General features: G+C 33.4%; 1 long non-coding RNA gene across 2 annotated transcripts; it reads left to right on the forward strand.

The window, feature by feature from the left end:
- The first annotated feature begins 4,091 nt into the window (after positions 1–4,091).
- On the forward strand, positions 4,092–7,953 carry LOC145823292 (uncharacterized). Of its 2 annotated transcripts, XR_014365581.1 has the most exons (4): positions 4,092–4,196; positions 5,205–5,276; positions 6,250–6,297; positions 7,633–7,953. It is a non-coding gene; the product is annotated as an uncharacterized LOC145823292 (long non-coding RNA). The 2 variants fall into 2 exon arrangements; XR_014365580.1 differs by lacking the exon at positions 7,633–7,953 and having other exon boundaries at positions 6,250–6,852.
- The last annotated feature ends 3,586 nt before the right edge of the window (positions 7,954–11,539 follow it).

The following is an 11,539-nucleotide window of genomic DNA, read 5'->3' on the forward strand; positions in this document are numbered from 1 at the left end:
TATCTATAACAAAAAGTCTTACCACAGTTTTAAGATTCCATATCTAATTTCTTGATTTTTTTTTTAAATTTTAAACAATTAAAAAAAATTCTATTAGGTAATTATTCCATAATTTATGGCTTTCAAAAGAAGAATATACTAATCTATTTTAAAATTCAATTACAAAAAAAACACTTTTATGGTAAATCCCATAATTTACAATTTTATTTTCCTATTATTTATCTATACTATAAATTATGTACCTATATATAGTATAGATGTACTCGTTAAAAAAAAAAAACAAAAAACAAAAATCCAAAGCTCACATTGTCAATTCAAAAATCAAAAACAACCATAGCAATTATACTTTTTAAAGATTTCAAACTCTTATTCACCGCAATATGGCATCAACAAATGTTTCAATTGTTTTATCAATTTTTCTGATACAACTTTTAAATACTATTCATTTTTTTTTTTAATTTTTATTGCGGGTGTTAACCCATAGGATATTACAATATTTTTACGATTGTAACATTTGAGAGTTTTACTTTATATTTATATGTTTATTTTTTGTTAGATATATAGTAGTTAAAAAAAGTTGATGATACAATGATGAATTTATCCACAATAAATAAATAAATAAATTGCATGTTTTAATTGTAATTCCTACAATTGTGATTTTAAGTGATTTCAAACTTCACTTACGATGATGGTCACTTAGATTGACAAGATGTAAGTTTTGTAATTATTTTTTTTTCTTTTTTGTTTTTGTTATTTGGAATTTGTATGTGTGTGTGTGTGTGGGGTTTCAATGTAAAACTACAAATCATTTGGAGTTTTCCATGAAATCCTTGAATGAAATCCTTGAATTTTCCATGAAAGTACTTGAATGTAGAGCTACAAATCATTTAGAATTTTCCATGGATGTCGTTTAGATCATCATTTATGCATGTGAGACCATGTTTTTGCTTAAGTCGGCATTATTTAGTTTATTATTTATCATATTATTATGAATTATGAATATCTAATCATATTACTTTTCAGTTTTGGCAATACCCATTATTTAGATAATTTTTGGATAATTGCTTCTCTCACTACAGGAATTATAGGTTTTGAAGACGTTTATTTAACGGCGTTTTATGAAACGCCACATTTTATACTATTTAACGGCGTTTTTTAACCGTCGTTTTTGTTTAATGTTAAAACGGCATCGTTTCACTATTTGAAGGCGTTGAAAAGCGCCTTCAAATGCCCTCTCTCTGGCTACCTAGTTAATACACTCGTTCACTCATCAGGGGATGCCCTAATCTTTTACTCACTCATCAGTCTATCGTTCGTTCTCTCTCTCTCGCTCTCTCTCTCTAAACAGATGCCCTACTTTAATCTCTCCCAGCAGAATGCCCTAATCTCTTCCAGCAGAAATCAACGGATCAATTTCGATTTTGATTTCGATTCATCTGAATCCTTACGCCTTCTCTGATTTCGATTTCATCTGAATCTCTGATTTTGATTTCGATCTCGAAGCTCCATCGCCGCCACCATCTACACCAACGAGGTAGGTGAGTTCTCTCTCTCTCTCTCTGTGTGTCAACCCTTTCTAAAAGCTTATCATTCACAGAGATTCAGATCGATCTCAGTGATTTCATCTCAGAGCGGTTTCGATTTCGAAGCTCCAAAACACCATCTGCACCATCGTCTACTAAGGTGAGCTCCATCGTCTCTCTGTCTCTCTCTGAAACTCTTCATTTCGAAGCCTATTTCAGTGCTGTAATGGAAACATATCTCTCAATTCATTATTATGATCTTCAATAAAGCCTTATAAAGACTTTGGATGTGGAAGAACTTGTATTGAAAATAGAAAACAGTGATTCAAAAACACTTGAACAGTTTTTAGGATCAGATTAATACTTGGATACTAAGCTCCTTCTTTTTTGTGAAAATCATTATATAGGAAGTTTCATTGAGAAGTATGAGTATATGAGCTTCTCTATAAACACTGCAGCATTGCAATTGTGATATTTTTTTTCTTAGTTAGCAAAAATAGCCTTGACTGCTCAAGTCAATGTGAGATGTGTGTTTCAAAAAACCTTAATCAGTCATCTATTCAGATTACTAATTAGCATTTTTTAAAAAAATATTTTTATCATTGAATTGCTTATTATTATTATTATTATTATTATTATTTTAGTATGGTACTACCCTCTTCTGATAGATTGGTAAAAGAACTCATTCAAGGGGGTGTTATTTAAAAATAGCATTGGCAAACTGGAAAATTATGAGAAAGTGGGACAGTTAGGAGAGAGAATTTTGAAAACAATGTCAGAGTGCATGAATCAAACTCACCCAACAGATCTAGGACTAAACAACACCTCAGGTTTTATGGACAACCCCATTTATGTGAATTCATGACATAGGAAAAAACCAAAATGTAGTTTTCAACGATTTTTTTCTACCTTGCAGAAGTCAGACTGAGGAAGTTGCAAATTAGGTAGTTTTCAATGGAAAATTTTCTTTTTTGCTCCTATTCAGAAAAATTTTAGACGACATATAAGAAATTTTTTAGAAATTCATCAGTAGGCAGGCAGTGATATTGTTGTTTATGATGGCACAGCTACATGTGATGATATGAGAGATTATGATTTGTAAATTAGTACCCAAATGGAATCAAGTAAATTACCAGCAAAGCCTTATCCGTAATCAAATTGCAATTAGCACTATACACAACCTGCACATTGGATTTAGGCAGCAAAATCCAGAATCCAGGAGCCTGATCATCTCCTTTTTCATGGATCGAATTGAGATCTCCAATTTATGATTGACGAAGTAGCGCAATGCAATGTTGTGAACTGAAATCGAGATCTCCACTTTATCTAGGAAATAGATAGGATCAAAAAAATAATTGATATGCCTTTTATTGTATAAATAAATAAATAATTTTTTTTTTGTGTAATTTAAAAATTTCTTCCACTCATAGGCATTATATTTCTTCCTGATTTGTCAACTTGTTGACTCTGCATTCCTGAACTGAGAACAAAAATTGATATGCCTTTTATTGCTTGAAATGGAGATTGTTTATAAATACTTTTGATGTAATCACGTTCAATTCTATACCTTCTTATTGTAAAGTTAGAATTTTATTTGTGTTACAAAGTTGATGTTGTGTTAGAATTTAAATCTGTTATGGATTTAAAACAGACTGAGGTGGCTTCTACTGATTGGTTAGTGTTGTGGGCCGACTTTAGCATTGACCAAATAATGCAAGCCACCTCAGACGATTGCAAGTCAGCCTTGAAAAGACTATGTTCTCACATTATGTCAATGATCCCATGTCTTTCTTTTTGAGGATGGTGACAAAGTCCATTTGTTGGATAACATGGAATCATATGAAATGAAAAGAAATTTTAGGAGGCAATATGGACCACATGATTATTCGAATTAAGAAGAAAAATATTATTAGCATATAAAATTGAGGGTAGTAAAGGAAGGAGCACCAACTTTCTTAAAATTAAAGAATATATGTCTAGTGTGGTTTAATTTCTCTATCAAGATGGTGACAAGTCCATTTTTGTGGTACTATGGAGCATGGAATCACATGATGGGAAATAAAGTTCTAATACAAAAGTTGGTCTTTGTTTCGTCTAGCAATTCATAGGTTTCATTTTCTAATTTCTGTCATGTTGAAAATCTCCTAGCACATTATCAGTTTCTACATTTCCAGATGAATAAACTATTTGTGCTTGGAATGCATGAGAATGGCAGTGGAGAACTTAACTAGGTGACCTGCCCCAACCCAACACATATCTATTTACATATATAGTTATGGTCTGGTTAATATTACTTTTTCAGAACCAGGATTGGCTCATGGTCTGGGCTGTGATGTGGATGCTTTGCAATATCAAGTTTCGTAAGCCTTGCACGACTTGAGATAACATGATGGTAGCAAAGCAAAGCAACAACTTTGATCCTCGTGTTGCTGCTGCTAATTTCCCTTCAGGTAATGGACTTTCTAATTTTACCATCAGATTCTCAAGTATTCATCATTGTTGTTTAGCTGGCTCTCGGATGTGCTTACAGCTTGAAAGTGCAAATAACATTTTTAAAAATTGGACATGTCAGGTGTGCAAGCTTATTTGGTTGGGCTTACATTCGCATTAGCCGTTTCACCTTGCAGCACTGCTGTGCTGGCAACCCTGCTTGGATATGTAGCTGCATCCAAGGTACTTTTAAATGTTTATTGATTTCAATTTCCATATGAATTATTACCTTTTCAGGCTGCTTTATACTGATCGTTCTGGGCCTATAATGATGGCTTAGCACTCTTATCTCTATCTCTCATGTTTGGATGCATCATATATGCTATACATTGCATTTGAGATTCTAAACCTATTATTTAATTACATAACAAGCAGGTCAACTTAGTATGACTGCATTTATCTTAACATTCACAGTTGAGGGAGCAAAATTGGCACAATATTGGTGGGGCCAATATTTGTAATTTTATAGGAAACCCAGTTTACAAGCAGCTCTATTTTTTTTATTTACTATACTTGTTTATTTGCTACTATAGTTGAATCATCTTCTTGGTTAGTTTTGTGGTAAATTGGTAAAACATTTAGGATGATGAATTTTTAACTGATCTGATTTCTATGCCAAATGATCATCTAGGGCAAGGGGCATCGTGTTATGACAGTTTCCCCACGTTACGACCAGTACAAAGATGCATGGGATACTCACGTTCTTCTTCTAGTGATAATAAGAATATGGAATTTGTTGTATTCTTTATCTGCTTGAATTTGTTGTTTAGAGATCTCAATACTCTGTTCTCTTTCTCTGCCTTCTTGGTGACAAGGTACTGTTTAATGAGTCAATAGAGTTTAGTTGATGTATTCCAACTTGTGAAGAGTTTAGTTGCTGTGTGGTTGACAGAGATTTTGAAATTTTTAAAGGAATTTACTTAATAAAAGAGCATTAGTACCTAAAAATATTAGCGTAGCTATACACTTTCATGTGTTCACCAATAATAATGTTATATATATTATCAATGCAACAATACCCCTCATACTAATAACCATAATTCCCAACAAATTTATATTGCCTGTCCAGTTATATATGTGTATGTGTGCGAGTAAGTGTAGATACGTACATTTGTTCACTTGTCTGCAACTATGACTGATGTTTTTATTGTCCTATGTTTTTAAACTTTTCTTGGCTTTAAAATTTTTCAGATATCAGGTGGTTGGAGACACACCATGGCACTGACATCTGATGGAAAACTTTACGGTTGGGGTTGGAATAAGGTTGATGACTTAATTCTCCTTTATTTTTTTTAATTGAATGCTACTGCATCTCTATATCATGAAAAAGTTTGCTAGTTTGATAACAAACAGAAGAAGGTATTGCTATCTCCATCATCCAATTCGAACTTTCTTTTTCTTGTACAGTTTGGACAGGTTGGTGTTGGTGACAATGTTAACATGAGACAATAAGGCATAAACTTGGGTTTAACCTGCAATTAATGAGAACCAGCATTGGGGAATGCCTTGCACATAAATGGAAGAAAGACCTTGTTTACTTGATTGTTTAAACTTCGATTGTTGCCTTAAGTTAAGAGGACTCATGAATTAACCCAAAGCATTTTCTAGTAGTGTGTTTGTTTTGCTTCATGGAAGGTAGCTAATCTAAGAAACAAGAAATGGATCTATGGTTGCCCCTTCTATGTGTTTTTAAAAAAATCTACTAAACATGTTGGAAGGTAGCTAATCTAAGAAACAAGAAATGGATCCATGTTTTTGTAAAATCTACTAGCTGGTCACAGAGTTGCAACTTTGGAACTTCTAAACTTCAAGAAAAATTTAAACTCATCTTTGCATCAGCAACACAGCAAGTTCCTTTCATAACTGAAAAATCAACTTGCAGAATTTTTTGGCAAAGAAGCAGAAATACTTTAGTTTTGAAACATGCTTTTGGGTCTGGAAGATAAAAGAGTGATTTGGCAACATGTGCAAATTACAAGTTTTTTGGTTAAAGAAATAAAATACATGTTTTTCTGTTAATTTTTCGATTTCGGTGACTTTGGTGGCCTGCGATTAGGCTATGTTGGCAAGGTTTAATAATGACAGTCTAAATATAATTAACCATATATAGTTCAAAATTTTAAGTTTTGTCAGACTTGGTAATGTGATTATTTAGTTCTCATTCTTTTTTTTTTGGGTTTCAACGAGCTGATGTTTACATTGATAGATCTGATCCATTAAAAATTGTTTCATGCAGCTGGCTGTTTTGGGAGGTTCTTTACTGGGGACATTCTTATCTGAGAAGGTCAGATTTTCTCATTTGTTAGCCAAAAAACATCCTTAAAATATAGTAGTTTTGCCCAAACACATAAAACACTTGGTCATTATTACTCAGTCTCTTGTTCTTAGTAGCAAGAAGTATGCAAATCAGATGGCACTTGAAACATTGAGTTGCAGTCTCACAAAATGAGACACACATCATTATCAAATGTAACATAATTATCCTTTCGGCCTGATTATTTATCATTGTGGGTATATCATATTCTACCCGGATTGTGTTTATGCCCCGTTTACAACCTGCACGACCTGATTAATCTGTTAGGTCTGAACCGTTTCTTGTTGTATTCTGATCTTAGTATATATTATCTGTTATTATGGGGATTAGGGATATGAGATTGGAGTGAGTTCTTCTTACAAACAGCTTTGAGAGTGAAGCAGCTGCTCTTGAAACCCCCATTCTTTGCTCCTGGACTTAGGGTTGTAGATGAACTACGTATATCTCATTTTCGTTTGTTCTATCATAACACTTGTGTATTATTTTCAGTTGCTTTAAAAGAACAAGTAACTAAGAGCTTTTTTATTTTTTTGAACATCAGAATCCAAGAACTTAGAACATAACTGTGTTTGTTTCGGAAAAAAAATAACATTCTTCAAAAAATTATATGTTAGTGGTGGTGGTGGGTCAAATTTGAAAAATGTTTTCCACCAAAGAAGCTTGTTTTCCGTTGATCACGAAACACATTTTCCGATACCAAACATCAAAAAATGTTTTCTAGGAAAAAAAAAATGCTTAAAAAACAGAGCATAAGACTTAGTATTAGAACATTGTTAGTGGCAAATATATTAATAATATTGGAAAAATAATATTAATAATATCTAGTACCTTGTTTATCTTTATCCATTTCTTAAGTAATGCATTCAAACCACTCTCCACTAATTTCTTTTATGGTGTACTTATTCCCTGTTATTTCTTAAACTACTATTACACCATGTAAATCTGTTTTGCTTGTTGTCATCAATTTTTGGATTTCGGCCATTGAGATTTTCACTTATCAACTGAGTGTTGGGGGACAGTTGGTAGCTGCTGTTTTTCTAGGCCTTCCATGATTTTAGTTGATGTTTCACTGTCTTGAACGTGAAACAAATATTGTCACAGGAGCACTAATAAGTTCTTTTATTTCATGGTTGGACTTTAGGATCGGTTTGATCTGATAGTAGATTCAAACACAATCCGTAATGATCTTATTCCTCACATGGTTTATGGGTGAGTATTAAAATTCTCTTTCTAATCTTTTATGTTTTATCTTTGACTTTGTTCTTAGCCTTCTTTGTGGGTGTTGGTACGAGAATGTTTCTGCAGGAGGAACCTGAGAGATCAAGAGTTTGCATGTCACAATTATTTTTCTATTGCTTTATTTTGGAACTTATATTCTTCAGGAGAGAGAGTCAATTTGTGTTTTAAGACAATTCTAATTGCCTTCTATATTAAATTGATGTTGGATGATGTGAAACTGTGCTTGAGATGGCTGCTTGGTTTGTTTTGAACTTATTGGATTTTTTTTCTTGAAGGATGTTGTATTGGGTACTATTATAGATGTGAGGGAATAATAATCTCATAGAAATATGTCTATACAAAGTTTTATTCATTATTGCTATTTTACAGGTATATTTTTAAAGTTAAATCTCACAAAATTAGTAGTTCAAAAAAAAAAAAAAAAAAAAAATCTATTGCGGTGTTTTTCAAAACGCCACTATAATTATTTTTAAAAAATAATAAAAAAAGTTATGGCGACGTTTTTGAAGTGTCGCTGAATGCCTGTGCGACGTCATGTGACAGTTGGTTGCCACATTTAGCGGCGTTTGTATAAACGCCTCCTATACTAATTTTACGATGTTTTTAAAGCGTCATAAACTTACAGCGACGGCCGCGTCCTCGGCGTTTGGTGGTAAGCGTCACTAAAGGAATTAGCGGCGTTTTTCAGACATATAGCGGCGTTTTTAAAGCGCCGCTAAAAGTCGTTTTTCCAGCAGTGTCTCTCTCTCTCTCTCTCTCTCTCTCTCTCTCTTTTTATTTTTATTTTTTATTATTTTTTTAATTGTTAGCAATCTTTGAACTTTTTTTCTTGCAAACTGTTTGACATATGTATTGATCATATAGTTGCCTAGGTCAAGACCCGACCATTTTATGCTTGTTGGTATTGGGTTTGCATCTATTTGGATTGTTTTATATCTTTTAGTGGTTTGATTGTCATGGGGAGCCTCTTGATTTGACTTAGCACCATTGGTAGTTTTTCTTCTATTTGAAAGTCGCGCCCGTGACTATTTTTGTCATGCCCGCAAGTTTGGGAGGTCGAGCACGCGATGGGCCGTGACCAGGTCACAATCAAATATAGCATTTAGGTCTGTTGGCCTAAGAGAAAAAAATTGCATGACCCGCGATAGTTGCGTGGCCCGTGATGGTGGCTCACGAACTGTAGGATCGTGCCTACAATATGTATTTTGCGCTGTGAGGTGCGTTCGTGCTTGCGATGCCACCTATGACCAAAACATGCCTTTAGGGCTCTTGACTATGATAGTTGTGTGGCCTGCGAGAGGCAGCAAGGGTAGGCCGTGACTTTGGGATCACACACACGGTATTGGAGTTTGTGCTCACGGTTGTGACTTTTGCGCCTGTGATTTAAATCATTTGGCGAAATGTGATTTAAATCAAATTTGATTTTCTCACATGCAATGCGATTGTCTATAAATATTTTCCAAAAGCTGAAAATATCTACTTTTTAATCTCATCTTCTCCTTTCGTCTCTCAAATTGCAATTTCTGACCTTTAGGCTCTTAAACCTTTGGTTTCATCTTTTTTTACCCATTTTCTACCCCAATTCCTTAAGGTCAAAAGCTAGGACGCGTTGAGATTTTCGTTTGCATTGATATTTGGGTGTTGCACATTTCTTTCTCTTGCTTTGAGGTAAGGATTCTTTTAGGATTTGCATGTTATTTAGCCCTGTTATGTGTTATTCGGATAATTAACACTTTAAGAAATTAGGGTTTGGTTTGGTGTATTGAAAATGCATAAAAGAGGGGTTTCCTTAATGATTTTTGTGAAACCTAGTTAATTATTTATGATGATGAATCGCGTTAAACTTTTGAGGAAACTGTCTTTAAAATGAGAAATCCCAATATTTTTATGAAAACCCTAGAAATTGGCTCGATGTTGAGGAGTTTATTATGTTGTTAAAATTCAAGGTAAATTCATGAACTTGAATCACATGGAAGTGATGGGATTTGGGAAAATATCGGATATTATTGGAATTATTGGTTATGCTTTTGATATCTATATTGTCTATTTTTTGAATTTTTTGAATATATCGAATAGAGATAACTGTATTAGCTATTGGTGAAGGATAGCATTGCGTTGTCGTAGAATTGCATGAGAACTAGTTGAATTGAAACTATATTTATTCATGCATTTCATTTTATCATTGGTTTCATACTTAAGCATTTTGTTAATGTTGAAAAGTATTATTTCGAGAAGGAAAAAAAAAAAAAGTTGAATGGTGAATCTGGTTAAAGGGTGTGGTTGTAGTTAATTAAGTTGATCTGTGTGTTCATGGTGAAAGTGCTAAAATCGGCACGGTAGGTACCAAGTTCCTTCCGGTTAAGAGTCGATAAAGCTGAGTTTGGTATTGCTTTTATAGTCTACTTTCAGATACGTACCCAGAGATTATCAGTGTGTGTATTTACTATCCTATTTTCTATTTTCAAGGAAAGGATAATGAATTGTAATTTTGAATTTTGGCATAACGTTGTTTCAAAAAGGGAAAAACGTTTGTTTTGTAACGGTAATTCTAATACTTTGACCATATGGCATTAAATATCATGCATGTTATAAAATTGTCTCCACTGAGTTTTAGTTAACCCTATGTGAAAAATAAATTTCAAGTGATGATGATATGCCTCTAGCAAGGGAATAGCTGGGGAGAACGTTGGAGCTGAACGCTCATTTCTTTGTTTTGTTTTGTGCAAGCCTAGGGCATTTTATGTATTGAACTTACTATCTACTTTTGTCGTAACCAAGTATATTCTTAGCATCTTGTAGCCAATAAGGCATAAAATTGTAATAGTTTAGTCAGAAATGCTTATCAATCACATGCTCCAGATTTAGGTTTTGAAATCAGTGAATGCATCAATGCATATGATACGATTTTGTAATATTATGAAGATGTTATGAATATTAGATGTTTGGAATTTAATTAAGCTCCCACATGTTGAATGAATAATGTATGTAATTGGGATGTGGAATGGATCGTCCAAATTTCTATTTTTTTGGGGCGTGACACATCATACATATGAGTACTATTTTATGTGCATGACTATGACCATTATAATTTTTGTTTATTTTAATTTTTTGTTGTGACACAAACAAACTTTATGCTCATATCATTCGGTCATAATTTTTTCAAATATCTAACTAATAAGGACCCACAAATATATGTATTGATGTTTGATTCAATATGTGTGTACTTTGTTTTCATCAATAAAGTTGTTTTTTTTTTTTCTTTTTTCTTTTTTTTTTCCATTTAGAAGAAAAAAAAAAGTGCGCATAATTTCTTCAAATATCTAACTAATATGAAGGGCTTCCAAATAGCATGTAACCTCATAAAATCATAGAGACGATTTAAATGACTTACTCAACCTAAATAGAGAAAACATCACTTTGCCCCCAAACTTTCATGCATTTTTCAATTTGTCCCCCATACTTCGTATAATTTCAATTTGCCTCCACACTTTTTTAAATTTTGATCAATTTGACTCCTGCCGTCTCATTTTGTCTACAATCGAATAGAAAATGATGATCTGTCCCCCTAAACTATTATTTGGAGCAAAAGTGAAGTCTTTCCCACCATATCTAGGCTTTCCCCTTTAGCTATTTAACACATAAAAGCCCTAAACAAAAACAGAGTGGTTTGCTTTGTTTTAGAAAGAAAAAATGAGGAATAGAGGGTTAAGAAATTAGGGAAGATAGAGCTTAACTAAAGGAAGACGGGGCTCAAGTGGCATGGAAAATGTGATGTTGTCATGACCCAAACTCGCCCCCTAAAAGTTTGGGCCATAATTGGCCAGTAATCCGTGGATTACCGAAGGCCTCAAACCATCATACAAAATATTTATGTTAATGGGGCCATAACAGAAGCATATAATAAAAAGGAAGTCCATTGAGCTGTGCCAATTATGAGCAAGATCATAGAGATAACCATGTAACACATTAATAC

Source organism: Camellia sinensis, chromosome 4, assembly GCF_055761805.1.
Source record: "Camellia sinensis isolate YWXY chromosome 4, ASM5576180v1, whole genome shotgun sequence".
NCBI classification, from domain to species: domain Eukaryota; kingdom Viridiplantae; phylum Streptophyta; class Magnoliopsida; order Ericales; family Theaceae; genus Camellia; species Camellia sinensis.